This window comes from Neofelis nebulosa, chromosome 1, assembly GCF_028018385.1.
Source record: "Neofelis nebulosa isolate mNeoNeb1 chromosome 1, mNeoNeb1.pri, whole genome shotgun sequence".
Classification (NCBI taxonomy): domain Eukaryota; kingdom Metazoa; phylum Chordata; class Mammalia; order Carnivora; family Felidae; genus Neofelis; species Neofelis nebulosa.
In genome coordinates, this window is record NC_080782.1 from 183,644,325 (window position 1) to 183,669,261 (window position 24,937).

The 24,937-nt window shown below is 36.7% G+C and overlaps 1 long non-coding RNA gene across 2 annotated transcripts in view; it reads left to right on the plus strand.

Annotated features, from left to right (window-relative positions):
* Positions 1-24,515, plus strand: part of LOC131483740 (uncharacterized) — a 127,559-nt gene extending 103,044 nt beyond the window's left edge. For both annotated transcript variants that reach the window (XR_009247887.1, XR_009247886.1), the window contains 3 exons: positions 1,564-2,126; positions 12,560-12,654; positions 22,169-24,515. This is a non-coding gene — a long non-coding RNA (uncharacterized LOC131483740). The remainder of the gene's footprint in view (positions 1-1,563; positions 2,127-12,559; positions 12,655-22,168) is intronic.
* The last annotated feature ends 422 nt before the right edge of the window (positions 24,516-24,937 follow it).

A 24,937-nucleotide genomic window follows, 5' to 3' on the forward strand; every position in this document is an offset into this window, starting at 1 on the left:
GTAGACAGATAATAAGATATAATCACAGAAGTTCACATACAGTTACAAGCATGATACATTATCTGAAGGGAGATTACTGTATGCTTTCTTAGTACCTTACGTGGCACAAACTCTCTTACATTAGATGTTACACTATGTTTTATCTGTTTGGCTTGCACATTATATTTTCTCTGTTACATCCTAAGTATTAACTCTATTTGCAGTAGCATTAAAATAAGGGCAAGATACTGGTCAATAATATATGATTGCAGTTTTTAAATATGTTACGATATAGAGAACTTGCAATGAACTTTTTAATTCTACTTCCAATTCATATCTGCCATATTATTACCTATTTAAAAAAACTTTAAAGAAAAACCTACCTCGCAAGACACAAATTCCCGCCCCCCACCCCCACTGGGGTTTCTTGTATTTAGTTGGAATTATTTAGATAGAATTTTAAGTTAAATTTTAAGCCTAGGTATAATGCAGTGTGGAAAGGGAATAAGGTGTTGTTTTGGTTGACCTTAGAAATCTATGGAAGGTGTCATGTTGGATCACAAAAGACAATTGCTATTTGTTCCTCCTTGCTAAGGGTTGACAATAAGCCAGAGTGCAATGACTTATTGTTTTCACCCAGCCAAGAAGTAAAAGTCTCATTTTATTCTTTTTACAACTTAGTAATCATAGGATGCTCAGGAAAAGCCTAAGGTAGAAAATGTATTGAACTAGATAGAACTTAGCAATTTAAGGAAAACTGCTGTTCTTGTCCTGTAAAAATGAAAGAGATGATTGAAATTTAAGACATTAGGAGGTAAAAGAAATTGAATTCTCAAGATTAATTTTTTAAAGGACCCAAGGAGTTAGTTCTGTCTTTTTTTCTTTTTTAAAGAAAAGTTGCAGTTGTAACTTGCTATGAGAAAATGAAGTCTTCAAATTCCATTACATAAGGAGAAAAACTCCAGTATTTTATCTAGATAATTTACATACAGGCAAGGTCCATTGGAGATAGTTTTCTAAAATTTGTCACTGATGGGGACAGCAAAGGAAATACAAATGTTTCTTAGATTAATACAATTTCAGAGTAAGGATATTAGGAGTCTAATTTAAAGGACATATTTTTGAATGAAATGCCATGATGTTAATTAATGTTTACTAATAGGATAGTAGTTTTATTTGATCAGTTTTCTAAAATCTGAAAGAAATACTTTATTTACATAAAATATTAAAATACAAAATACAAAATATCAAATAAAATAAAAAGTTGATGCATTTTCTTATTTAGAATAAATGTTGGGACAATGCAAATATGACAATGGCAAAAAAGATGGTCAGGAAAAACTGTGACTAGCTGTATAAAGTCTCTTTTTTTCATTCATACCCAAGCTTCATGCTAAAGCCACTGAACTGAAGTCAAATAGGTTTCCCTGAGTGTGTCTGTTTCTCAGGTAAACAGAGGTGTTGGTTTATCATCAGTTTCTGTATGTGTTCCCCTAAAGTAGCCCACAGTTCGCTTACAGATCAATTTTTAAAATACCTGCGGCTTTGCCTTCCTTAACAGTCCTTTTGTTCATTTTTTCTCAGAATGCTATATGGGCCTGTCTTGCAATTGATCCTGGATTTGAAACTGACAGCTGTGAACTAGCAGGAAAATGATGTGGCAAGAGTTGCCATTCCTGAAGAGAATTCAAAGAAGTTCTATTTGGGCAGACTGTGCTCACTCATAGAACACAAATTTTTATCTTCTGAGTCCCTTTGGGCCATATGGACTTCAAAGTGCAATATATATACACACATACATCCGTATGTACATATATCCATGTACATATAGAAAAATACATATATAGTATTAGATTTATAAATATAATATAAAATAAATATAATTTACTTTTATGTAATTATATTATTTAGAAATTTATTTATGTTATCTACTTCAGGTACTTATCTATTTTTATATATAATGCAAAAAAGGTGTTGCAGTATACATTATACAAATATTATGTAACACTCTAAATTGCTTCTGGGCAGTACCCTCTAGTCAAATCCATGAATATTTCTTTACCCAAATTATATAGCAGTCACACTAAGAGAGATACATAACAATTATGAAGCATATTATGGCCATTCATGGTCTGTTTAGAGATGAGGTAAGTATTTTGAAAATATTGGGTTTTTCAGGCATTTTATATTTTATTTGTATGATAAGCCTGTGTTCACAAAATATTTATTATTTTTTAAAAATATTTATTCTGAATCTAATGTCTTCCAGGTAACCTGTTAGGCATGGAGAAAAAAAATGTCAGGGAGTAAGAAATATAAGGCTAAGTTTTTGGTTTCACACAAGTTTCAAGAAATCTGAGATTCCAAATTACTTATGCCAGAAAGGATTGTCTTCAGGTGCTCCATGAGAGGAGGCCTTGAGGCCATCAGGTACAGGCATCTGCTCCATTGCCTCCCATGCCACTATAGAAACACTAATTGGCACTTACTTCACAGCACTGGAAATATTTTTATTCATGCTGTCTCGTTTTACTAGACTGTGAAGTCCCAAAAGCAGGAGTCCTATTTTACTCATATTTTTACTCCCTGTACCCAGCCCATTGTCTGGAATATGAGAAGCACTAAATATATACTTAGTAAGAAGTACAACGAAATGATTTTCACTCAAATGTTGGGAAAATAACCAAAACACTTAGTGATTCTCAATGTTATTGTCCAGATTATATTAAAGCTTCTCTTCAGTCCATCAGAGAATGTTTATCAAGAACATATAAATTCATTACATGCAAATGTGGGAAGCAAATCTGAGTCCTGATCCTGGTTTCCAGTACTTGATATGTCTTTAGGTGGGAACATAATGTGAATGCAAAGTGAATGCAGGCACAAAAAAATTAAAGCAAAAAGCACAACATACTTGTTACATAGATTTTCATCAACAAAATATTGAAGATTTAATTTGAATGAATAAGTATTTGCTGAAGAAATGGCATTTATTATTCTCGGTTGCTACTTTCCTTATCCTTTAAATGAAAACAAAATAATGGCAACCCTATACCATCACTCTGTACAATTATTTGAAAAGCAAAATCATTTATTTAATACAGTAGCTCAGGAAAGGAAGGAAACACATGTTGAAAAAAACTGAAGAAAAAAGGTGCATTGGCATATGTTGAGAGAATGGAAAGAGTATTTCAGGAAGAGGAATAGCCTTTTTAAAGATGCAAATTAATGTTGTCTACAAGAGGTACAGTGATAATTAAATATACATAGATGGGTTTGGGAAGGCTAAACTGTGAAAGCATAGTGCTAATGCCTAGGCATGAGTATTAAGGGAGGAGTACAGTTAAAAATTAGATCTACTTGTTGTGTTCCATTCTTATTTTATTGATTCAATTTGATGGGGCCATTTTCTTCAACCCAGTAAAACGTGTTTTCAAAACTAATATCCATAATCATGTTGAAAATGTACCACATTTCACTGGGCAATAACCATGGTGATATGGATTACTACATATTTACAGATTTTGAATCATAACATAAAACTTATTTGCAAGAGTTTCAGCAAAATTAGCTTTCAGGAGAGGGGGGATTCAGAATCAGACAGGACTGGAAACATGATTAAGAATTCAGAAGTTGCCTGTAGGGAATTTAGGGAATTCAAAAGCTTGGTTATATCTGCTTAGGAGAAGAATGGTGATACTCAGGCCTGTGTCCCCATCTTGGTTTCAGGAGATTTGCCTAATCACAAAGGCTCTCCAGGTAGAGTAGTACTGTAGACCACAGGCTTTGAGAGAAGGAGGCAAGCACTGATTAACAGAAGCCCAATGGTGTGCCTGGGTGGCTCAGTCGGTTGGGCATCCGACTTCAGCTCGGGTCATGATCTTGCAGTTTGTGAGTTTGAACCCCATGTCCGGCTCTGTGCTGACAGTTCAGAGTCTGGAGCCTGCTTCCGATTCTGTATCTCCCTCTCTTTCTTCCCCTTCCCTGCTTGCTCTCTGTCTCTCTCTCTCTCTCAAAAATAATAAACTTTTTTTTTTTAACGTTTATTTATTTTTGAGACAGAGAGAGACAGAGCATGAACGGGGGAGGGTCAGAGAGAGGGAGACACAGAATCCGAAACAGGCTCCAGGCTCTGAGCTGTCAGCACAGAGCCTGACGACGCAGGGATCGAACTCACGGACCGCGAGATCATGACCTGAGCCGAAGTCAGCCGCTTAACCGACTGAGCCACCCAGGCGCCCCATAATAAACATTTTTAAAAAAGAAAAAAAAATACAGTTATTAGAACAGTAATAGCCCCGACATTGGGAAGAAAATTGTGCCTGTAGTATGACTGAAAAATTTCACTTGGAAAGTCTTAGATGTAAATTGAGGAGGATCTGGTGAAGATGTATCAATTCAAATGCAAAGAAGATAACCCCTTGTGTGAAAACACAGAAGAGTAGCAACCCAAGGATTACATAAAGGTGAATCCCTCTGGCTTCAACGTGAAAACCAAAAGAAAATTCTTTTTTCTTTGTAGTCGTGCTCATATTTCCTTACTTTCTTTTAACTATGAAAAAGTCCTATACTGATGGTCATTTAATTGTTTAGGTGCCCAAACATCATAGCACTTGGTCTTACTTAGGGTATTTTGTTGCCCTATCTGATCTCAGCATGCTGCACAGTAGGTTACACAAAAGACTGCAGCACCATGGGATAAGATAGCCTTGGGATGATGGGCTTCTGTTAATTTTTTTTTAACGTTTATTATTGACAGACAGAGAGAGACAGAGCATGAGCATGGGAAGGGCCGAGAGGCAGGGAGACACAGAATCCAAAGCAGGCTCCAGGCTCAGGCTCCAAGTTGTCAGCACAGAACCCGATGCGGGGCTCGAACTCACAAACCACGAAATCGTGACCTGAGCTGTAGTCGGCCGCCCAACCAACTGAGCCACCCAGGCGCCCCTGTATTTTTTTTCTTTAATCTAGGACTTTAAAATTTCTCACTTTCCCTTGGTTACTAAGAGAGAAAACTGATGTTTAAGCATGCAAATAATTTTGGGTCATCTAAAGAGTATGTGACATTATACATTGCCTAAGAAATTTTTTCTAATAGACATAAAAATATAAATTGTAGGGGTGCCTGGGTGGTTCAGTCAGTTAAGCATCTGACTCTTGGTTTTAGCTCAGGTCGGGATCTTATGGTCGTGAGATGGAGCCCTAAACTTGGGTCTTGCTCAGCATGGAGCCTGCTTGGGATACTCTCTCTGTCCCCCTCCCTTTGTCTCTCTATCTCTTTCTCTCTTTATGCCACTCCTCTGCTCATCCTGCTCTGTCTGTTTCTCTCAAAATAAATAAACATTAAAAAAATTAAATATATATATATATATATATATATATATATATAGTAGATAATCAGCATGAAAAAAGAAAAGTCAGCAAAAAACATATTTTGGAAATCTTCAAGACCAGGAACACTTACTGGCCTTACTTCTATGTAAGCAAATTATTCGTCTTAATCATTTTCATGTAAAGAAACAGCTTGGGAGGAAAGTGAGTACTAAGAACAGCTGGGAATCAGTAATGAGGAAACAAATCTGGTCTTAGAATGGCTTGAAAGGTGGCTGAATTAGGCAACATAATTTTAACACTTGATATAAATATCTACATTATTTCACTAAATACATTTTTTTCTGGGATCATTTTTGTCCCTGCCCACCTCCATTAGTGGATATACCATCACCACTGGGCTTTTCAAACCACAGAATCAGTTTTTGATTCTTTTTTTAAATGTTCATTTATTTTTGAGAGAGAGAGTAAGTGGGAGAGGGGCAGAGAGAGAGGGAGACAGAGGATCCAAAGCAGGCTCTGCACTGTCAGCGCACAGTTAAATGTGGGGCTTGAGCTCACAAACCATTAGACCATGACCTGAGCTGAAATCAGACCCTTAAATGAATGAGCCACCTGGACACCCCTGTTTATGATTCTTTCAAGTCTGTTTCCTTATTTATGTTTTGAGTAAGAAAGGAAGTAGTGCTAGGAGGACAGGATAAAAGCTGACCCTGATAGAAACAAAATGAAATTTGCTTCTCTTGTCACTCTATCTGTCCCTTTATTCCTTTCTTTATTTATTATTAACCCTTTTGCCCTCATTAATATACAGCCTGAACTCAAGGTGCATTTTGGCTGATTGTAATCTCTTCACTCTGCTTCAAGTATGGTTATTTGGCTTCACATGGACCCACATTATAAAATCTTTTTTCTGACAATACCTGTGTAGCTAACTTTAATAATTTCTTGAGAGGATATTAAGAAAAATGGAGTAGATTAGATAAATTTCTTTATTTTCTTATTTTGTGCTAGATGTCCTTGTAGTGAGAGCCATATTTTAATATGCCATAAATATTACTGAATACTTGATTCTTTCATGTTTGCAGTGTCATCTATTATACTCAATCTATATAATTTACTTGAGTTTTATCACATGTTTATCTATTTATCTTGTAGGTGTTCAAACTAAGAAAAAAAAGAAAGACAGGCAGAAAAAGTGGAATGAATATTCTTATTAGTAGTTGTTTTTGGGACTTTTGGTCTCAGTAGAGATTTGTAAGTACTCAAACTAAATAAATTCAATACCTATTTAATACTTAATTTGTAGAAAACACTGCATAGTAAAGAATTTAAAAATGGAATAATTGCTTTTCTCAAAGGAGTTTAAATCTGTAGCAAGAAGGCAAGAGTGCCCAGCTCTGGGTCCCTAATAGACCACATTCAGTCACTGATCATTGACAAAATCCAAAGGCAGAGAAAGGAGTGGTGGTGAAACCAAAAATGAATTTCAGTGAGGAACACTGGGAAGACAGCAGACTAGTGTCTCAAAGATTGTCTCCAAAGAACCAAAAAGGCTTCCAGGTTCAGATAAGCAAACTGTGGGGCAAAGGTGGGTGAGTATGTGCAGATAGGCACTGAAAGGCAAATGATCCCTGCCTTGGAGTCAACACAGGCAGGGTCTTGCTGGCTTAGAGCAGTTCTTATTGCTGGGGGGGGGGGGGGGGGGGTTTCAGTTTCCATCAGGGTCTTCCACCTGTAACAAGAGACAAGCTGGAAAGAAGAACCTATCTAGAAAGTCAAATGGAGGCAGCTGAAGTCTTCTTTCAAATCTAGAAGAAGAAAATACAAATACACAATGACAATAATACCTGGCTTCAAAGCATAAAAAAATTAAATTCCTCCCCTACTAGTCAAACTTACCTCAATAATCATCGATGTTGGCCTAATTAAAAAACAAGAAGACAAGCAAAAAACCCTTCTCTGAGGCTCTTTCACTCTGAGGTGAAAGGAGGGTACTAGTTTTCCCCAAAATATTAAAATAATATTATTCAAAAAGTAGGGAAAAGGGTTATCAATTATGCTATGGCATAGGCATTGGAAAAGAAAACGAAGGATGACCTATGCTGTTAATAAGTACATATGGGATGGTGTATGAGAAGAATTCTTAAAGAAACAGATTTCACATAATTTTCTAAAATAATCCAGACCAGTTCTAGGTTTCAGCTAGAACAGGGAGCTAGAGAGCGTACTGTTGACACTCTGACAACCGACCAAGAGCTGAACAAACTGAAAATTAGATATTTTTTCCTGAAAATATTAGAAAACTGAAATTACAGTGTAATGGAGTAATCTGAAACCTGGAGAGAGAGAGAGAGAGAGAGAAGGCCAAGAGTTTGTTTACCTGGGACTGATCTTTCAAGACCATGTAAGCCATTAAGAAGACACAGTTTTTAAAAGTCAAATTGATAAAAGTTGGGCAGAAAACAAATGAGGAGCCACTTAGGGCCAGATAGACAGGAGGGCTGCTCTCTTTCCCTTGCTCGGGGCTCACAGGGAAGATCAGAGTCTATGGACTACAGGAAAGGAGGAGAAGCCACCCGTGAAACTCCATCATCTCTACTCCTCCCCCAGGGAGTCAACCCTAAATCTACAAAAGTAAGGACCAGGAACACTCTCCCCTCATAGTGCTAGTGGAAAACGATTGCAGTTGGTGGGAATGATTTAACCCTGACAGGGGCAGATATGCTTTATATAATTGAGAGTGGGGAGACTTGATGGCCATGTCCAAATGCAGAGATTACCAGATTGTAGGTCACAATGAAAGTGGAAATTAGAGTACTAAAAAATGTGAAATATGATAATGGTTAGGATTAATCAGATGAAATATGGGCAGGCAGGGATTTGAGTATTTGTAATAAAAGTAAATGGAGCAGAATGACCAAAAACATGGAAGCAGGCAAATTAGGCTTATGGTTCATTTATTATTTGTTAGAACTTTAATAAGGCTGTAGTAGTAAGCATTTGGTGGGAAACAGGGACCTTAAGAGGGACAACAGTGAGAATTCTGGCATACCAGAGTAAATAAGATCAGATTCTCTTTGAATAATGGCCACCGGACCTTCTGAGCAGTGCAAGGGCTGAAAAACATGGAGCTGACACTTATTTGCCAATTATGAGACTAAAACAAGTGGTGAGATTGAGTCTTTATTATCTCTAACAAAGACCAGAGGCAGAGGCACAGTAAAGAGAAACACAGCCTACTAAGGTAGGTTTCATTTTGGGCCGTGATGTAGTCTGTAAAACACATTTATCAAATGACATAAGGGGTCTGGACACTATGAAAATGTAGAAGGAGAAGTCAAAAGAAAGATTTGTTACACAAGTAGAAGGGTCATCTTTTTCTTCCTTGTTAGACGATTTGGGATACAAATGCTTCAGGTGAAGCAAAGTTCAGGGACAGATGAGCAATAGTCAGTGACAAGGCTATTGTGTTCCTTTCCTAGGGATTCCATGAAAAAGTTCTACAAAGTGAGTGGATCGAGATGATAGAAGTTAGTCTCACATTTCTGGAGCCTTAGAAATCTGAAATCAAGTTGTTGGCAGGAAAGTGCTCCCTCTGAAACCTCTTGGGGGAAGGTATTTCCTTTCCTCTTCCAGCTTTCAGTAGCCCTAAGAATTTCATGGCTATGGCAGTGTAACTCCATTCTCTCCCGCATCTTCACAAGGTTATTTTCCTTTTGTGTCTGTGTGTCTCTGTGTTTTACCATGGTATTCTCTCTGTGGAGTCTAAATTTCTCCTTTCTCATATGGATACCAGTCATATTGGAATAAATGACTTTATTTTAATTTGATTAAATCTGCAATACCTTATTTCCAAATAAGGCCACATTCACAGGTATTGAGAGTTAGGAGTTGTACATATTTGGAAGGGGTCACAATTCAACTCATACCAACTCTAAGTGCCAAAGCAAATTTAAAATTTGCCAATATTATTAGGAAATGCAAAAATAATAACAAATAAAAGGCAAAAAATGATACCAGTAAATTGTAATTTTTCATTAGTCTTTTGAGTGTTCAACTGTCCTAAGCAATATAGACGAGTATTAAATTGCTACCTCAAGAAATCTTTTGAAGTAAGTACTATTTTTCTGGTCAAGACCATATAGCTGACAGGTGATAAGCCCATATTATACCTAGGTCATCTTATTATGTTCTTATGGTCATGAGTTATTTAGTCATATGAATATAGAAAACAAAGTCCATAAGTAGACCTTTGGTATTAGCATGATCAAAAATAATTACAAACTAAGATCAAACAGAGCAATGTCAATGTGACACCTTTTGCTTAGAGTGAAAAATTCAGAATGCATGTTATTTATATTTGGGAGAAGAACTCAGACTTATAGGGAGTCAGTTAGGGAAATTAAAGAGAGAGAAGAAACTCATTCTTCTAAGATCCTAAATGAGAATTTATATTTGAGAACTTAATGTTTCAGAGATCTCACACTTGTTAGATTAGCCTCAAAACTATTTGGAAGACTTTTTTTTATTGTTACCCATATTTTTATACCAGCTTGATATGGACAGAAAAAATATCATTACAAATCATTATACTATTTATTCACAAAGAAATTGAAAAGAAATAAAGAAAAAAAAACTTGTAAAGGACATAGAGAAATAGAATTCAGAACAGTAGACTATTCTTACAAAATAAAACAGACCCTTAACCTACCCATCTAGAAATCACTCCTTGATGTTTACCTAAAGTAGTTGAAAGCTGATGTTCAGACAATAACCTGCACGTGGATGTTTTTAGCAGCTTTATTCATAGTTATTAAAAATGGAAGCAAGCAAAATGTCCTTCATGAGGTGAAGGGATCAATGATCTGCTAATTTGGACAATGAAATATCATTTAGTCCTAAAAAGCAATGTTATATCAAGCCTTTCAAAGACTTGGAGAAGCCTTAAATGCTTATCGCTAAGTGAAGGAAGCCAATCTGGAAAGGGTATATACATTATGATTCCGATAACATGACATTCTGGGAAAGACAAAGCTATGGAGACAGTACAAAGATGAGTGGTTGCTAGGGGCTGGGGAAGGAAGGGATGTATAGACAGAGAACAGAGGATTTTTAGGGCAGTGAAGATACTCTAGGGGCACCTGGGTGACTCAGTGGGTTAAGCACCTGACTTCGGCTCAGGTCATGATCTCACAGTTCGTGGGTTCAAGCCCCGTGTCAGACTCTGTGCTGATGGCTCAGAACCTGGGGCAAGCTTCAGATTCTGTGTCCCCTTCTCTCTGCCCCTCCCTCACTCATACTCTGTCTCTCTCTCCTTCAAAAATAAACATTTAAAAAAATTTTTAAAAAGATACTCTGTATGCTACTCTAATGGTGGATACATGCCATTATACATTTGTCTAAACCCATAGAATGTACAACACCAAGAGTGAGCCCATTTTGTTTTCCTGAGTATTGATGAACAATATGAGTGAAAGTTACTTGGTTTTAAACACTAATGTACATTAAAAACTAAGAGGGGCACCAGGGTGGCTCAGTCAGTTGAACTTCCGACGCTTGATATTGGTTCAGGTCATGATCCCAGGGTTGTAGGATAGAGCCCCTCGTCTGGGTCTGAGCTGAGCATGGAGCTGACTTGGGATTCTCTCTCTCTCTTTCTCTCTCTTTCTCTTTCTCTCTATCTCTCTCCCTCTGTCCCTCCCCTGTCTTCTCTCTCTCTCTCTCTCTCTCTCTCTCAGATAAAAAAAAATAAAAAATTAAAAAGCCACAAATAAGCAAAGGAAAATAACAATTTGATTCAATTTAACTATAGGCTATGTTTAAAACAAGCAAGAATTTGAAAACTACTTCTTTGCTAAATTAATTTACTTGTCAAACCACTTACTTATGTGACACAAAATAAATTTATGTTATATTTAAGTTTATTTATGCTTTTGTACTGTAAATTACAGTAAATTATTGAAGGCTAAGAGGCAACCCAACCCACTTCCTTTTAACCATGCATAATTAAATTTCAGTAGAATTAAAGAGAAGGCCAGACATACTTTAACTCACCATGGCTCCATCACTCTTGTGCTGTTCACGGTCCTAGGAGAAAAACTATTCATCTTGGGAGTTATAAAAGAATGTAAACATATTTGGCTATTCAGAGTTCCACAGAGTTCCACCTTTGGTTGGAACTCTACAAAATGATGTAGCCTCACATGGCTGAGGGTCCTTTTGACTAGTAATTCATTAAATATCATACTTTCAAATAGTCTTTCTTTTGTTGTCATTCTTAGAACAGTTACTTTTCAGACCATTTTTCAGAATGTTCTCTTATTTTCTAATTGCAGCTGAAATAACATTTTCAAGCATCGACAGTTGTGTTGTTCCTTACACATTACACTATATTCTTCCTGGAATTAGATTTTATTCCTGAACATTACAAAAGAGAGAGAGAGAGAGAGAGAGAGAGAAAACAATTTTATCTTTTTTTTTCTCTCCCACATGTATCTTTACTCAAGAAATGAATTTCAATATATTTCTGTGGAAGCATGGGTTTTAATTATTTTCTCAGGGACTGACAATTCCAATTTCCCAGATGATAAGTTCAATGTGTAATGCTCGATTATATATCACATTTCATTATATGCAACTGGATAATACCCATGTGAAAGTTATTCCCTGGAAACAGACCACTAAAATACCATTTAGTAAACTGTTGATTTAGGACACAAAATGATACTTCAGTATCCAGAAATAGTTAACAAAACATCAAAAATTATGTAATTTACTTTCTTAAAATATTTTAATAATGCCGAATTCTTTTTAGTTTGCAAAGCAATTGTAAAAGTGCTATCATTTTGTACTCATAGTAAACCCAAGACATAACTATCGCTGTCTCCATTTTATAAATGAAGATATTACAGCTCTAAAAAATTTTCTGTTCCTAAAGTATCCTTGGTAGTTAAGGGCAGGGTTGCATATTTTACACAGAGTTTCTGACAGTAAGTCTTTGCTGGTTCCTATTATACAACTTCCTCTAGTTTTGGATATATGGGAATATTTAAATCCTCTTCTGAGAGAAGGAAACATTCTCAATATCAAATATTAAGCCACCAGCTTTTAGTGCATCATCTGGGGCATACAAAGCACGATATCTGGAAGAGCCCCCAAATTCACATTTTAAAATGAGTCAGGGATTGAATGAAAATAAAATACATGTGCTCAAATAGGGTATAAATTCTATTTTTCTTTGTTCTAGGGCTTCTGAAAAAATGTGATTGTTGGTTAGCCGAACAAGTATTTCTCTAGCAGTGCAGCAGACGCTTTCCTTCTGGTGACATGTGAGAGTGGGTGGTGAGTATTTCAGATCAGAACACTGAGTTCTTGTGAACAAAGAATGTATAATGGCTAGATTTACTTCTTTTTCCCTTTTTCCCCCTTGGATTGGCCATCATACAGTCTTTTAGAATTAAATGCCAGCCCCTCTTCAAAAAAGAAAACAGAAAGCAATACCAGATATCTTGGCTACAGATAACCTCTGTAAAAGATCATTCCTTTATGTTTTATTTTCTCTGGAGAAAAATTCCAAAATGTTTAATCAGACGATCATTAAATTATGATTTCCCCTTTCTGAGTATAAGATAAAATTCAATTATAGTTGGTTATCATTAAATACACTTATTTCTTCTCTTAGATTCTACTTAGAGGAAAAAACAAATAAGAGTATGGTAAAGGACATTTCTAAAGTCAGAAACAGTTGCACATTTTCAAAGAAGACTAGATTTAATATATAAGTAAAAAAGGAATAATTGGTTCAATTTTTTTGTTTGTAAAGAGTAATATGAATAGCAAAATAAGAATTCACTTTGAGACCACATGATTTTTAAGGAAACAAAGCATATTCTTAAACGTAGGTCTTCATATTTCAGTGATATTACATTAGTATTTGAAACCAAATTTGTAGAATTCTGAGTTATCTTCTTGTCAGAAAGGCTGAATAGTCTGATTTTATCCTTGCTTACTACATGTTAGGTATGTAAACATGCATAAGTGACTCACATTTCCTGTGTACCATTTTCCCCTTCTGAAAAATAGAAAAAAATAAGCTTAAATTATAGAGTTAGTTTGAGGATTAAATGATAATACTAAGTAGCTTTTCAGCTATTTCTGATAATTTTGCTGCTTCTCTAAGCTGAGAAGATAAGTGCTAAAAGATGGACATTGTTTTTAAAAAAAGAAAAGCAAAAAGATGTTAGAAGAAGTGCATATTCAGTATTTGCTAAAAGGTGTTCACTACCCAGCTCTGCGTCCTGACCTCCTCACATACATCTAGGTTTCTGTAGAGAAAACTAAGGATCCAGTGGATTGAGAGAGAAGGATGACTTGGACTTGAAAAAGATCATCAGTCTTAGGCTTTTTACCTTCCTTTGTTTTCTTTTTTTTTTTTTTTATTTTTATTTTATTTTATTTTTTTTATTTATTTATTTATTTATTTTTTAATATATGAAATTTACTGTCAAATTAGTTTCCATACAACACCCAGTGCTCATCCCAAAAGGTGCCCTCCTCAATACCCATCACCCACCCTGCCCTCCCTCCCACCCCCCATCAACCCTCAGTTTGTTCTCAGTTTTTAACAGTCTCTTATGCTTTGGCTCTCTCCCACTCTAACCTCTTTTTTTTTTTTTTTCCCTTCCCCTCCCCCATGGGTTTCTGTTACGTTTCTCAGGATCCACATAAGAGTGAAACCATATGGTATCTCACATGAAAAGATGTTCAACGTCGCTCCTCATCAGGGAAATACAAATCAAAACCACACTCAGATACCACCTCACGCCAGTCAGAGTGGCCAAAATGAAGAAATCAGGAGACTATAGATGCTGGAGAGGATGTGGAGAGACGGGAACCCTCTTGCACTGTTGGTGGGAATGCAAATTGGTGCAGCCGCTCTGGAAAGCAGTGTGGAGGTTCCTCAGAAAATTAAAAATAGACCTACCCTATGACCCAGCAATAGCACTGCTAGGAATTTATCCAAGGGATACAGGAGTACTGATGCATAGGGGCACTTGTACCCCAATGTTTATAGCAGCACTCTCAACAATCGCCAAATTATGGAAAGAGCCTAAATGTCCATCAACTGATGAATGGATAAAGAAATTGTGGTTTATATACACAATGGAATACTACGTGGCAATGAGAAAGAATGAAATATGGCCTTTTGTAGCAACGTGGATGGAACTGGAGAGTGTGATGCTAAGTGAAATAAGCCTTCCTTTGTTTTCTGCAAAGGTGGAGGCCTTTCCTTATTTCAAGACTAGCTCAGGGAGTTCCAAGAGATTTGACGAGGTCAGAAGGGGTGGAGGGATATAAGGACTCAAGGCTGCCACTCCTGCCAGATGCTTTCTGAGCCCAAAATTTTTGGCTTGTCTAGATTGCTGTCAAACAGAAGTATGCTGAGAGGGGTTTTGTGAGCATATGGCAAGTTTGATCATGGCAAAAACACACCTGTCTCTTTTGTCTGGAAAAGTTTCAAGGTGCTAGACTGGTTTGGCTGGATTAACCTGTGGGCAGAGCAGAGGGACCTAATGCAGGTGGGAGGTTATGTTCCATTTCTGTGATCAAGGGAAGAAACAAAATCTGTGTCTTCAGTGGTTAACTTGAAAGGCCAACACCTCTGCAAAGAAATGGCAGTGTTGGAGGTCTGCATGACAGAGGAAGCTTGCATCCAAAAAGCCACAATGTACCCCCATGTAAAAACGAAAATAATGATTTGAGTAGATTTGCCATGCAGAAGACAACACCGGTGGATTACAAACACACCAGTTCATCTGTACCTTCCCCACCCACACTGTCTCATCTCCTGCCCCATTCTCCAGCTGGGGCAGCCAGAGGCAGCATGGTCAAGGGAGAAAAGCAGTGACAGGAAATGATAGTGCACCATTTTGTTGATGCCCTGCAACATTCTCAGGCAAGACTCAAGCCAAAGAAGGTGATGTGCTTACATTGGATAATTGGTCATATTTTTGACACTAATCTTAGCTAGGCGTTTTTCAATATCTAAAAATGGGTTTTCTAATACCCAAAGTAACCAAGAATGGTTTTGCATCTGAATATACTATCCAGGGGCAAGAAGGCAAGATCTGACAGAATATTTAAAGTGAAAGATGAGAAAGGAAAAAGTTTTGTAGACACTGCACACCCCTGAGTTCAGCTTTGTAGAAATATGAGTACTGTCTCATCAATAATATTTTCAAAATATTACTCAAATCTGCCACTATAACCTTATTCCTATTGATATCACTTTAGTTCAATCCACCATTCATCTCACCTAAATAATGACACCAGCTTCCTGTTTGTGTTTCCACTCCTATGGTTTCTCTTCCCTTATTTATTCTCTGCAAAAGAGGAAACATGGTTTTCTCAGAACATAAGGTAGCTTATGTTTAGCTTCCTTGCTTAAACAATCCAATGGCTTTGTATTGCTTTATTACAAAATCTAAACTCCCTGCCTTGTCCTAGAAAATCTGTCTTCTATTTCTCCATCTTTTTTGGGGGCCACTTTCTCCTATGTTAACTCTGCTGTAAACTCAGCTTGATCTCAGATTTTGGTTTGGCCCAGAATGACATAAGTGGTTAACTTGAGAATACCAACTTTTTGGTAACCAATTGGTGGGTTAAAAAATAAAATTCAGGACACATATCCAGAGAGACATAGCATGAAAACATTAATAAACAAAGAAGTGGGGCACCTGGGTGGCTCAGTTGGTTGAGCGTCTGACTTCAGCTCAGGTCATGATCTTACAGTTTGTGAGTTTGAGCCCCGTGTCGGGCTCTGTGCTGACAGCTCAGAGCCTGGAACCTGGTTTGGATTCTGCGTCTCCCTCTCTCTCTGCCCCTTCCCAACTCATGCTCTATCTCTCTTTCTCTCAAAAATAAATAAACATTAAAAAAATTTTAAAAAATAAACAAAGAAGTGATCTTTGTCATTTTTCTGATAATAAATTTCCATCATACCCCCATAGCAGGAACTTTGGACAGATAGGAAAATATTTCTGTCATTGTGATTTTATATGGCAGTGCATCAGAGACTGAGTATTTGTGCTCTAATATTTGTGTATATGGCTATTGGATTAATTGTTATCTCATCTGGAAAAATGTCAGGAAGCACTTGAGCTATCATGCTAACAGACAAATCTTTCAAGAGATGGCACTTACAATGCCCTCCTAAATTGTTCCATGTATCTTAAAGTACCAAGTCCAGCCTAGTGCTATGAGATCTCATAAGATGTTATTCTTGAGTATATATTTCAGATTTGCTGAAGTGTGCTAATGAGGGCAAGGACCTAGAGCCTGAGGTAAAATAAAGCTATGTGGTAAGGGTTACATTTTTTCTTAAAGCATCAAGATTAATGTCTGTATGTTTTAAAAATAATGCACTCAGATGGGAAGGAGGGGATTCTTGTGAACACAGTGGACTGAACTAATGAGAATAGGTCCTTGTATTAAAACATATAAATATTCAGGGAGCCTGGGTACCTCAGTAGATTAAACATCTAACTCTTGGTTTTGGCACAGGTCATGGTCTCGTGATTCATGAGTTCAAGCCCCATGTCTGGCTCTGCACTGTCAACGCAAAATCTGCTTGGGATTCTCTCTCTCTCTTTCTCTGCCACTCCCTCTCTCTCTCTCTTTTTCTCTCTCTTAAAATAAATAAGTAAACATTTTTTTTAAATTCTTGTTATTGTTTTAAGAATATGTACTTAATCAAAAGAAAGAAATTAATTCCAAGTTACAAGGAGAAAGAAGATGAAGAAGAACCGTGAGTGGGATCTAGAGCCAAACATTGCAGTGGGTATCAGAAGGTGATATGCGCTTAAGTTCCAGTTAGAAAACTGGCCATGCCATAGACCTTCACAGTCAGCACATCTCACAGGGAGATGAAACTGAGCATCTTGCATTAGATCAGCATTGAGGAAATGTTGGCTTATCTTTGATGTGAGACTATAAATGTTTATCTCAGTGGCTCAGCTATGAAGCATGGAAACAGGATGCTTATTAATCACAAATGAATGTACAATTGTAGATAAAAATATTAATTTTGTTCTTTAAATTTTTTGAAGTTTATTTTTGAGACAGAGAGAGAACAGGGGAGGGGCAGAGAGAGGAAGAGAGAGAATCTCAAGCAGGTTCTGAACTGCCACCACAGAGCCTGACATGGGGTTTGAACACACAGACTGTGAGATCATGGCCTGAGCTGAAATCAAGAGTTGGTTGCTTAATCGACTGAGCTACCCAGGCACCCCAAGATCAAAAATTAATTTTAAAAAGTGATCAGAATGAAGACAGATACCATATGTTTTCACTCTTATGTGGATTCTGAGAAACTTAATAGAAGACCATGAGGGAGGGGAAGGGGGGAAAACGTTAGAGAGGGAGGGAGGCAAACCATAAGAGACTCTTAAAAACTGAGAATAAACTGAGGGTTAATGGGGGGTGGGGGGAGTGGAAAGTGGGTGATGGGCACTGAGGAGGGCACCTGTTGGGATGAGCACTGGGTGTTGTATGGAAACCAATTTGACAATAAATTTCATATTAAAAAAAAAGAATGTAGACAAATCATATGGATTGCAAGGTATAAATAAAATATTTTATAGGAAGACTTTTTCGTTTCAGGACTCTCAGATACCACAGAAAACAATGATAAACAATAAATAATTTACAAAGAACTAGAGATATAATAAAGAATATGAACGACAACATTTAAAATAAGCATGTTTAAAATGTTTAAAGTGAGGGGTGCCTGGGTGAGTTGGTTGAGCATCCCACTCTTGATTTCAGCTCAGGTCATGATTCCAGGGTCGTGGGATCTAGCCCTGTGTTGGGCTCCATGCTGGGCATGGAGCCTGCTTAGGATTCTCTCTCTCTCTCTCTCTCTCTCTCTCTCCTTCTCCCTCTGTGCCTCTTCCCCACTCACTCTCTCCATAAAAAAATAAATCAATAGATAAATAAAATAAAATGTTTAAAGTGAAAAGTGGGCTACAAACTGTGACAAAAATATCACATAAAAAGAGCACAAATAATAAAAACTCTGTAAAATGAAAAAAAAAATCTATAAACAAAAATGTAGTCATTGAATTAAAAATAGCTAACAAACAGACAAAATCAAACCAATGATGACTCATCACCTAAGAGAGAATATATACATTGGACATAAGATAAGGAACCCAAGGAAAGGAACACAAGTCTTGAAACTGGCGTTTGACAGCACCAGCAATCATATTTAATGTTTTAATCTACTTGTATGCATTTTTATGATCTATGAATGTAAAAATTCTAAATTTTTTCTCTTTCTCTTTTTTCTCTTATAATTTAATTTTCCCAAATTATGCAACCACTGCAAAATTTGGACATGTGACAAACTTACACATTGCTGTTGTGCACATTAGACAGGAAAGTGAACTGACCACCTCACCGTCTCCACTAACATCTTCTCAGAGATACTTGCATCACTTTGAGAAGACTCAGAAAGCATTTGCTCTGAAAGGACTTGCTCAACATAGGGATAGAAACAGGGAAAAGGAGCATGAGTTGCAAAATAGTGGGTACCTGGAATGATGTCAGACAAATCCTAGTATTCCACAGTACATCTTTTGGGAAGATGACGTTTGAAGAGGAGAGTAAGGACAAGAACTTTGGTTAATGTATGAGTCCCATCAGAAGATATAGCGTTTCTATGGGCATTTTATTTTGGGCATTTGACATAAACATGGAATAATATGTTGATGTTGACAAAAAGAAATAGTAACACAAAGATTTTATGCAAAACGAAGAATGAGATACCATGAGGAACGATACAGAATCAGGATGAGAAAGAGTAGACAGTGTTCTTTAATTGATACTGGAGGAAAAGTGGAAGACTGAATTGAAAAAAAATGGGGATCTTATGTAGAGATATCTTGCAGACAATCTGAAATAGGGAGTGGAGATTTTAAAAGAAATCTAGGAAGTAAAGATAAATATTAAAGATTGACCATAGAACATAGAATAAGAAAAGTAGACAACCAAGGAGATCTTGAGCTTGCAAAAAAGAGGGCAAAAACTGTGAAAAAGAGGAAACTTAAAGGAGTTGAATCTATGATGAACTAAAAGAGAACAGATGCTCAAGATATGAGGGTTATTGTCCAATGCATTACTGTTGTAAGAAAGAGGAATTAAAGAGTAGGAAATTAGTTCGGGGAAAGGAGATATGGGCAAAAGGAAATTATTGATTTTAATCATTAAGTGACCAACCATTATCGATCTTGGTAGAGTACTTTTTGCAGTGATAATGGCATTTCAGTTTTAAAGTTCAATTTCTATGGCATTTGTTATCCCAAAAGACACTCCCCCAGTCTTCCTGGGCACATGGTTGCACGTGGCTGCTGGCAAGACTAGAAATTATAGTTCTTTTGGGGCGCCTGGGTGGCTCAGTCCGTTGAGCAGCCGACTTCGGCTCGGGTCATGATCTCGCGGTCCGTGAGTTCGAGCCCCGCGTCGGGCTCTGTGCTGACAGCTCGGAGCCCAGAGCCTGTTTCGGATTCTGTGTCTCCCTCTCTCTCTGACCCTCCCCCATTCATGCTCTGTCTCTCTCTGTCTCAAAAATAAATAAACGTTAAAAAAATTAAAAAAAAAAAGAAATTATAGTTCTTTTATATGTTCTTATATTTGGGGACTTCTTGCTATTGTCTAAACTTAGTCAAAAAACAGACTTTAAACTTCCAAGTAGGTTGCTGTGTAACAGAAACCTAAAGTACGTGGCATTGGATTGGTGGTTAGGCAACCTGGACCCATAAAGATTGACTCGTTATGCTATCATAACTGGTAAACCCATTGTCTTTGATGACTTACAAAGCAGAATACATGGCTATTGAACCTCTTTGATCGCCAACCTCTAGGGGAGTGGTTGTAAAAAGCTATAATGTGAATGTATATTGCCTGATTCTTGCTGCTTTATGCAAATTATTACAATAAAAAAATCACCTCTAGCAAGATTTTACTTACTTTCAAAACAAGAAGAAAGGAAAAGGCCAGAAATACGAGGTTTTGCAGAGTTGAAAAATCTTATTTTGTATTCCTCAAGACCAGGAAAATAAAATTGTTATTCATAACATTTATCAAGGCCTCTCTTTATGATTTTTCAGCCAAGAAAGGTTACCTAAGCTTGGGGTAATTCTAAAAGAATGAGTGTTGCCTTTTACTCCAGCCTATTGTATCAAGAGCTCTTCAAGTTACCTTCATTTCTCAAAGTTAGGGAGAAATGGTCACACAAAATAAAATCTTACATCAGGCGTTGTTTCTCAAATACTGTACTGAGGGAAAGTAAATAGATGAGAAGTCCAATAACTTTTGAGAGAGTAATTACAAAGAAATTATGGCCTATAAAAATCTGATTGTTTTTCTCCAGAACAGTTTTAAGCCTCCTAGAATTACAAATGCTAGAAATAGTTTATAAAAGTGCATCTCTAAGGAGAATATCAACTTTCTTCAGATCTGGCCACAGAAGATTATGGACACAATGAAGAAACTCTCAGAAATCAGAGTCAAGTGCCAAGGAAAACTGAAGAAAAGATGGTTTTTCTCACAGATCAGAATGACTCTCACCAATGAACTTATGCAACGTTCAGCAAAACCAGCCTTTATCATTTCTGCCCAGAATTTCAGCATCATCACGGACTGATGGACATGTTTCTCATTCTATGTTCTACATGGACTCCTTTTTATCAGTAGCATTTGTTTGTTCCTGTTTCACCTCATACGTTATTCTCCTTATCAACTTTGGATGCAGGCAAAGGGAGCTCTGCCTTGGGCTCCTCACATTGGCAGGCCTGACTCTTTCATTATTCAGCCTTGCCCCCATCATCAAGGTGAAGATTCTACAGGCCAAGTGGCAGTGATGCCCAGCTGGAGCCCACATTCCACTTCTGCGCCATGTTCCGGACACCTGGGACTTCAGGACACCCTGTCTAAACAGTTCCACATTGACCTCCAGGTTTTTCACAGGCTCTTCATTCACATCATCTTCTTGAGAGTTGCCTGCTCCACTGTTGGTCTTAGCTTATGCCCAAGAGCTCGCTAATGGGCAGCTATTCAGAGGAGCTCTGAGGGTACTTCGGACTTGTAGGCTGAGGTGTCACACAACTGACCATTAAGGAAAGGTGTGAAAAGAAAGAAGGGCAAAAAAGGTTATGAGGTGGGGGCATTTATAATGTGTTGCCACATTCATAGATGGAAAAATGAGTCTGAGAATTCTGAATTTCTCAAAGGGGTAGATGAAAGTTATTTAGTTAACAGTCTATTTGCTTGAATTATAATTTTTTAATATTTAGGTACATGTTAGGTAAGCCTCCATTTGTAATTACGGTTCTGTCCCCAGAAATATTGGGGCAAATATGTGTGTGGACAGTGAGGATGATTATGGAGGGCAGATCATTTTTCTCTTAGTTTGTAAGTTGCCAGGTAATAGAATCCATAACTGGACATAATGGATAGGATTGTCCTTTTGGCACAGATTACGGGCTTTGAGCTGAGTGTGGCCATAGGATAAGACCTTGGGCTTTGTCCTTCAGCTAGAGAGTTAGTTCAATTTGTTGGAAGATATATGGTGGCACAGGAAGGACTCTGGCCATCTGCTAGCTGCCCCCCCCCCCCCGCCTCCAATCTATTCCCTTCTTTTTGGGCACATGGCTGCACAGCTGTGAACTACCTTTCTCATCCCCAGACTTACATCTATATTTGCTTCTGTACTCAAGTTCTCATCAATAAAATATGAACTGCAATGAGGGTATTTAAAAGGTCTTACCCTGTTCCTCCTCTCTTTTTTCCTGCCTAGGGACTGATATGTTGATGTGGCAGAAGTACATCGTGAACCACGCTGAGGAAGGCAACATCTGTGAGGATGGTGGAGAATTACACGGGAAGAAGACAAATCCATAGAAGAAGATCACAGAGCAAAGCCTCACTTGCATAGGCTCTTTGGACTTTTAAATTGTTCCATGTGCACGAGTCAAACTTAAGGCATTGTCTTTCATTTGCTTGTTTGTTTTCCAGCAGTTTAGTCTTTATCCTAATAAGACTGCTTAGGATAATATGAGCTGATTGCTATTCTTTTAAAGGGAATGGCTAAACACAATTGTAATGGTAAAGAAAAAATCTGCTCATTTTTCTTTACTTAGATTGGATAAGAGACAGATGGATTGTATGGAAATAAGTAACTTATAACATGGTCTTTTTGTTATGTAATTTCTCCCATGCTTAAGAAGTATTATATTAATCACAGTTCTAAGAAGAGTCAGGTTTACATTGTCATATGAAGTCTTTTCATGGATATCTCCTCCAACTGTCAGAGAAGTATTATATACATGTAATAGTGTCATAGAGCATAGAGTATAGATAAAATATATAGTTTATAGAGTAAATTGATTATACGGTAAAGAGTATATAAAGTACACAGCATGTAGGGTAGATAGAGTAATACTATACATTACTCTCCATGTGTTCACAAATAGATATATTCACATATTACTTTCTACACATTCAGAGAGAATTTGTTTTCTGAAACCATTAGAAGATTTGAATTTTCACAAGTCACAAATAACAGAACTTTCAAGGTGTTCTAAAATTAGATAGAAAATAGTTACTTATAAGAAACCATCCAGAAATGCATCATTAACTCTCAGAATGTGTAAATAAATCTGACATTTGCCAGAAGCTAATGAGATACATGCTTGCTGTCTAACTTGTCAAGCATTCTTTTTGGGAAATCTTAAAGAGAGAAGCCTTCCAAATCTGAGTCATTTACATGAGACCAAGTCAAAACATACCAAACATCAAAATCAGGTTCGTGTTCTCTAAAGGTATTTCATATGAAGAGCAAGGTCTCCATTGTTGGATAGATTTGCTTTAGAATCCTCATCCTGTGAATTACTGGTTGTCATCTTAGGCAATTTACTCCATTTCTTGGAGCCTTGTGAACGCTAAAAACTTAGGAGTCAGAACCAACTCTACTGTGGTTTCAGCTACTGGCAATGCTATAAATGTTCTTGCCCTTTCTTTTTCCCCTGCATTTTCGCCAGTTTATTTTGTAACTGCTGCCTCCTTTTAGAATGTAAAATCCAGTATCTCAATTATCAGCTTAGATTTAGATCACTTATGTCTAAATGCCTGATAAAGTAGTTTGGTATATACCCCTCGCAACAAAAGTGGATGCTTTCTGGATTCGACTCCATCTCAGATCTCTTCCTTCAAGGAAATATACTTGAATTTTGGTAGGTGTGCAGAAAATGATGCTGTTTGCATTACTTCAATCCAGAAGGTCAAAGAGTATTACAAATGATGGACTACATCACTATGACAGCATGGTGATGGAGGAACATGAAATGTTATTGGCACATCTGAGTCCCAAAGAATATCAGCAAAAAAAATAGTTTGACAATGACATCATAAAATTACTGTTTATAATCACTGGTGGGTCATTTTATTTCAAAGTCTTTGGTTTTGTTGATCATCTCCATTATGTATCTGTATTCTATTTCAGCTCTTTTCAATAATTTATTTACAATTTCCTTCTTTTTTTGGTTTAGTCAATCTTTTTCTTGCTATTTAAATCAGATTTCTATTTCATTAATATTTTAGACTATTTGTTTTTCAAGTGTAATCACTTAAGTGCAATACATTTTTCTTTTTTATAGAAACTTTTAGAAGTATAAATATTCTTCTAAGTACCATTTGGGTGGCATCCCATAGTCTGCATCAGTAGTATTTGCATTATTATTCAGTATTAAGTAATTTTGCATTTTCAAATATGGAAATATTACATACTAGGATTTATTTCTCCCATATTATTTTTTCATTTCCATGTTATTTTATTATTTTCTTTCCTATTATGCAGATTTCATATTCATTACATGTTTTTCTTAACATTTTGGAAATGATATCCTCTATTTTTTTACCTTTTAAGTGGCTATTATTGGAATTATCATATTTATTTCACTAAAAGTTTAAAGTGAATAAATTTCTCCAACCCCTTTTCAAACAATCAAATGTCCTCACAATACTGTATCTAAGAATTTCCCTCTCCTGTCTCTCACTAACATATATTACTGTCCACTCTTCTGATTTCATCTTATAGTTACTAATGGAGACATTTCACGTTTGCAATATCAACATGTATTTTGATTTACCCACGCACTCACAGATTGTTTTGGGGCATGCACCACACACTTTTAATCCTTTTTGTGGGAGAATTTTCTTTCTTTCTGAATTACATATAAAAAATATATTAGAAAGAATTAATGGATGGCACAGTCACTGTGTTTTTATGTATTTTTTAAATGCTCTTATTTTAGTATCATTATGGAGTGAGAATAAAGATAATTAACTCATCTGTGTCCAATCTAGATTTAATTCAGTTCCTGCAATACTTTAAATTTGCATAAAGCTAATTGGGCATCATAAATTTATATACCTCCTTACATCTAATTTTAATATAATTTACAACCTGAAGCTACTTTTAACCATAGTTTTTTTTTTAAAAAAGAAGAGCTGCACACTTTAGTGGCTTACTTCATGGCTCTTGAGCTGTAGGAAATTGTCTGATGAA